Below are 6,000 nucleotides of genomic sequence, written 5' to 3'. Positions count from 1 at the left end.
TTTAGGAGTGACATTAAGAAAGGAACTTGCTCTGAAATGTGTTTTGAAATGTATAGCTTGGTGTTGTGGTATAAGCAAAGCTGTAAAGTATAGTTTTGGTTGAAAAGTATGGGTACTTCAAGTTGGAAAATTGGTTTAGAAGGGATATTAAGAAAGGAACTTGCTCTGAAATGTCTTTTGAAAAGTATTGCTTGGTGTTGGGGCATTCAAGAGCTGTAAAGTATAGTTGTGGGTGAAAAGGATAGGTACTTCAACTTGTAAAATGGGTTTAGGAAGGACATTATGAAAGGAACTTGTTCTGAAATGCATTTGAAAAGTATTGCTTGGTGTTAGAGCATTCAAAAAAGCTGTAAAGTAAACTTGTGGGTGATAAGGATGGGAACTTCAACTTGTAAAATGGGTTTAGGAGGGATATTATGAAAAGAAATTGTTCTGAAATGCCTTTTGAAAAGTATTGCTTGGTGTTGGGGCATTCAAAAAAGCTGTAAAGTAAAGTTGTGTGTAAAAAGGATGGGAACTTCAACTTGTAAAATGGGTTTAGGAAGGACATTAAGAAAATAACTTGTTGTGAAATGCCATTTGAAAAGTATTGCTTGGTGTTGGAGCATTCAAAAAAGCTGTAAAGTAAAGTTGTGGGTGAAAAGGATGGGAACTTCAACTTGTAAAATGGCTTTAGGAGGTACATTAAAAAAAGAACTTGTTCTGAAATGCCTTTTCAAAAGTATTGCTTAGTGTTGGGCATTCAAAAAGGTAGTATAGTAAAGTTGTGTGCGAAAAGGATGGGTACTTCAACTTGTAAAATGGGTTTAAGAAGAACATTAAGAAAAGAAATTGTTCTGAAATGCCTTTTGAAAAGTGTTGCTTGGTGTTGGAGCATTCAAAAAGCTGTAAAATAAAGTTGTGGGTGAAAAGGATGGGTCCTTCAACTTGAAAAATGGGTTTAGGAAGGACATTATGAAAAGAAATTGTTCTGAAATGCCTTTTGAAAAGTATTGCTTGGTGTTGGAGCATTCAAAAAAGCTGTAAAGTATAGTTGTGGGTGAAATGGATGGGTTCTTCAATTTGTAAAATAGGTTTAGGAATTACATTAAGAAAATAACTGGTTCTGAAATACCTTTTGAAAAGTATTGCTTGGTGTTGGAGCATTCAAAAAGCTGTAAAGTTGTGTGTGAAAAGGATAGGTACTTCAACTTGTAAAATGAGTTTAGGAAGGACATTATGAAAAGAACTTGTTCTGAAATGCCCTTTGAAAAGTATTGCTTGGTGTTGGATCATTCAAAAAGCTGTAAAGGAAAGTTGTGGGTGTAAAGGATGGGTACTTCAACTTGTAAAATGGGTTTAGGAATGACATAAATAAAATAACTGGTTCTGAAATGCCTTTGAAAAGTATTGCTTGGTGGTGGAGCATTCAAAAAGCTGTAAACTAAAGATGTGGGTGAAAAAGGATGGGTACTTCAACTTGTAAAATGGGCTTAGCACGGTCAATAAGAAAAGAACTGGTTCTTAAATTCATTTTTAAAAGGATTGCTTGGTGTTTGGCGCTCAAACAGCTGTAAAGTAAAGTTATGGGTGAAAAAGATGTGTAATTCAACTTCTAAAATGGGTTTAGGAAGGACATTAAGAAAAGAAATTGTTCTGAAATGCCCTTTGAAAAGTATTGCATGGCGCTGGAGTATTCAAAAAGCTGTAAAGTAAAGTTGTGGGTAAAAAGGATGGGTACTTCAATTTGTAAAATGGGTTTAGGATGGACATTAAGAAAAGAACTTGTTCTGAAATGCCTTTGAAAAGTATTGCTTTGTGTTGGAGCATTCAAAAAAGCAGTATAGTAAAGTTGTGGTGAAAAGGATGGGTACTTCAACTTGTAAAATGGGTTTAGGATGGACATTAAGAAAATAACTTGTTCTGAAAAGATATAATAAAGCCTTAAAAAAGTATTAAAAAATGGGGGCTCAGGGGACTTTGAGCCGAGGGGGGCCGTTTGGGCGCCGGGGGGACCTTTGAGGCCCGGGGGCTTCCTTCGGGGTGGGGGTTGGGGGATCGGAGCCCTTTGGGGTTGGGGTAGGGGTCCTCACGACACTGTTCAAATGGAACTTGTGTATTATAGCGACCACAGAGTTTCACCTTCAAATCCTCTTCTAAAACCTCTTCTAAAATCCTCTTTTAAAATGTCTCTAACGGTTTCGCCGAAATAATTCCCTAAAATGTCTAAAACGGTTTCGCACAAATAACCCCTAAACGTAATTTCAGCGTGTTCCTTTTGTTTTTGACATCCCTGCGCTTTCACATTGGAAATTACTAGGAAACTCATTCCTGCATTAATCAATTCCTCTCTAAGATCAAAACATTCACCCGGAAACAATTCTCATGGAAGAACTCCAAAGACATTAATAAACTTCGCCCCGGAGACAATTCTCCTTGGAAATACATCAAAGACATTAATAAACTTTGCCCGGGAACAATTCTCGGAAACGTGTTCTCCCTGGGGATTCCATGCCCATATATGGTGCCCCGTCACGACTGAAAGCACATATGTTCTCCCTAGGGACTCTATGCCCATATATGGAGCCCTGTCACGAGTCGGACCAACAGGTGTTCTCCCTAGGGACTCTATGCCCATATATGGTGTCTCGTCAGCATTAAACTAAATTGTAGATGGCAGCAGGGGTGCCCGTCACGAGCTCATGAGGCCTTTCTACTGGGAATTCCTAGGGCATCAAGCAAAGTATAAGACCATGTGAGAGGATACTCACTCTCTTTGAAAAGGTGTATACGTCCCGTGGAAATTTTTTCCTATACGTCCCATGGAATCCAGACGATGCATTCTACTCATGTCCACATGTAAAACTGAGGTGGCAAAGATAATGTAAGACAATTAACAAGAATTTCGTATAGGAATTCTGTCAAATCCCCTCGGTGTAAAATTATTCTTTGAATTTTCACACACCCCCAGAAATTTCCCTCCCCAAGGGATATTCTCCCAATGGAAAATCCCCCCAAGCACAAATATCCCCCCCCCCCAACCCTCTGAAAAATGTCTGTATACCTCCCAATAACAAATGCTATACGTAAACAATGGGCAAATTTCATAATTTACAGGCCTCTCCCCACGGACTATATGGGGTCATTCTAAAATTTTGATCAGATAACCTTGGGAAATAAGTGGGCGTTGGAGGGCTGCCAGTTACCCTCAATATTTTTGTCACTTTAAAAGGGTACTAAACTTTTAATTTTCATTCTAATGCGCCCCCATTCAATATTCCAGGACCATTATTTCAATACGGTTATCCCTGGAAAAAAAATAAAATGAACACGCATCCGTAATCTGTCTTCTTGGAAAAACAGCAACATTCTATATTTTTTTATATAGGGGCTTGAAACCTCTACAGTAGAATTCTTTGGTAAAATTTCGTGCGGACGATTAGGCCTGAAAAATATCCTTAACATACTTAAATTTGAAAAAGACTTTAATCTTTAATCGGTTTCTCGATCACTCCGGAAATGCTCCCTTCCGTAGAAATTTTTCCAGAAATCAAAACACGTGGAAAATAGCCCTCTGATAATTCCCTTGGAAAATATCTACATGCAAAATTGAGGTGGCAAAGATAATGTAAGACAATTAACAAGAATTTCGTACATAAATTCTGTCAAATCCCCCAGTGTAAAATTTTTCTTGGAATTTTCTCCCCCATCCCCCAGAAATTTCTCTCTCCAAAAAATCTTTTCCCAATGGAACATCCCCCCAAGCACAATATCCTCCCTGAAAAATGTCTGTATACTTCCCAATAACAAATGCTATACATAAACATTGAGGAAATTTCATAACTTAGGCTACTAGCCTCTCCCAACGGACTACGGGGGTCATACTAACATTTTGATCAGATAACCTTGAGAAATAAATGGGTGTGGGATGGGGCCAGTTACCCTCCAATCTTTTTGTCACTTAAAAGGGGCACTAGAATTTTAATTTGCATTCTAATGCACCCTCTCCCAATCTTCCAGGACAGTTATTTCAATACGGTTATCCCTAGGAAAAATAAATAAATAAAATAAAATAAATACGCATCCGTAATCTGTCCTCTGGGAAAAACAGCAAAATTCCTTATTTTTCTATATAGAGGCTTGAAACCATTGCAGTAGAATTCTTTGGTACGCTGAATCTGATGGTGTGATTTTCATCAAGATTCATTGAATTTTAGGGGGTGTTTCTCCCCTATGTCAAAAATCAGGCAAATTTTCTCAGGCTTGTAACTTTTTATGAGTAGCACTTACTTTGATAAATCTTATATATTTAGAATCAGCATAATAAACTGATTCTTTTGATGTATTTATTGATATCAAAATTCTGTTTCTTAGAGTTTTGGTTGCTACTGAGCTGAGTTGCCCCTTACGTACAGTTTGTTACCATGAACTGTTTAACAATACATTTTTTTGTTTTAGTGGTTGCTTGAATAGAAATGGTGATGAGCAAGAAAAAAGCGCCGGCAATACTTACAAAATTCACAGCTATCATAAATCCTTATAAAGTAAAATTGGTAAATTTGTTGAATTTCGTGGTAATACAGTACGAAGGGGCACAATTAGGCCAAAGGAAACATGAGTAATGGTAGGTAAAAATTTTGAAGTGCTGAAACCTGAAAAAGAAATCTAATCGTTCATGGGCTTTTGTTGCTATTATTAAAGGCTCACCGAAATATCTTCAGAAATTGACTGTTCTTTAACATACTTAACAAAGAAAGATGTACCAGGTCTTGTTCTCTGGGAAGGCAAAAATCAAAACTTGTTCAAGTAATTAAAATGTATACTTTCTTCTTGCCAAGTGTTGAGCAGTCCAGATTTTCCAAAGTGTTCAAGAATCAAACAGACAAAAGCGATTTTATTCTAACTCCTGTATTGTCCCCAGATTTCGCTGACGGCGAACATCCTATTCTTTCTGTATCATGAATACTCCTAAGAAGAGAAATCAATTATTTAGTGAATCAAAACGCCTATTTAGCATTTTGTTGGGCAATTCCGAAACTTAGGTATTATCTATATTGTCGTCAGTTCTTATCCGAATCTTACTATAATTATTTGAAAAAAACTACGTTTTCTAAAGAGTTAAAGAGGCTGAGTTACAAGGTCGAACCTTAAAACGTACAGGGATTAGGAGGCAAAGTTGGGGGGCTGCCGCCCCCAAACCCCCGCTTTCACAGCCTTTAAATAAAAAAAAGTGTTTTAAACTGAAAGTAAGGAGCGACATTAAATCTTAAAACGAACAGAAATTATTTTGTATATGAAAGGGGCTGTGCCCTCCTCAACGCCTCGCTCTTTACGCTAAAGTTTTTATTGTTTAAAAAAAAAGAGTTTTGATAAATTCAAAATTTATCGTAAAGATAGAGGCGTTGAGGAGGGCACAGCCCCTTTCATATACGGAATAATTTATGTTCGTTTTAAGATTTAATGTCGCTCCTTACTTTCAGTTTAAAACACTTTTTTTTTATTTAAAGGCTGCGAAAGCAGGGGTTTTGGGGAGCGGCAGCCCCCCAACTGTTCCTCCTAATTGCTGTACGTTTTAAGGTTCGACCTTGTAACTCAGCCTCTTTACTCTTTAGAAAACGTAGTTTTTTTCAAATAATTTCTGCATGTTTTTGTACAGTTTATTACTTATTATTGCTTGACTAACTGTTAGCTGATTTGACAGCTTGCGGGCTTGCGGGCTCTTATAGGAAAACGAGCCCGCGTTTTCGCGGGCTCTTATAGGAAAACGATAAGAGCCCGCTTATAGCGGGCTCTTATAGGAAAACGAGGTTTTTCGTAAATGTAAATTCGGGGGATAATTTTTTCGGTCTATAAATATCAAAAGGCCCTAATAGGTCGAATTCTGCTTCGAATGAGTCCTCATTCACCCGGATCAGTTGCCAGCTGTGGCCTGTAGGCGTGGCTAAGAAGAAATAAAAAATTTGAACTTTAAGTGGCTATATTTGGTTTTTGGAAAACAGGGAAGGAGTGATCGGATTGAGC

Source organism: Artemia sp. Qi Xiang Cuo, chromosome 13 (genome assembly GCF_049724085.1).
Source record: "Artemia sp. Qi Xiang Cuo chromosome 13, ASM4972408v1, whole genome shotgun sequence".
NCBI lineage: Eukaryota > Metazoa > Arthropoda > Branchiopoda > Anostraca > Artemiidae > Artemia > Artemia sp. Qi Xiang Cuo.
Note: the sequence above shows the minus strand (reverse complement) of the source record.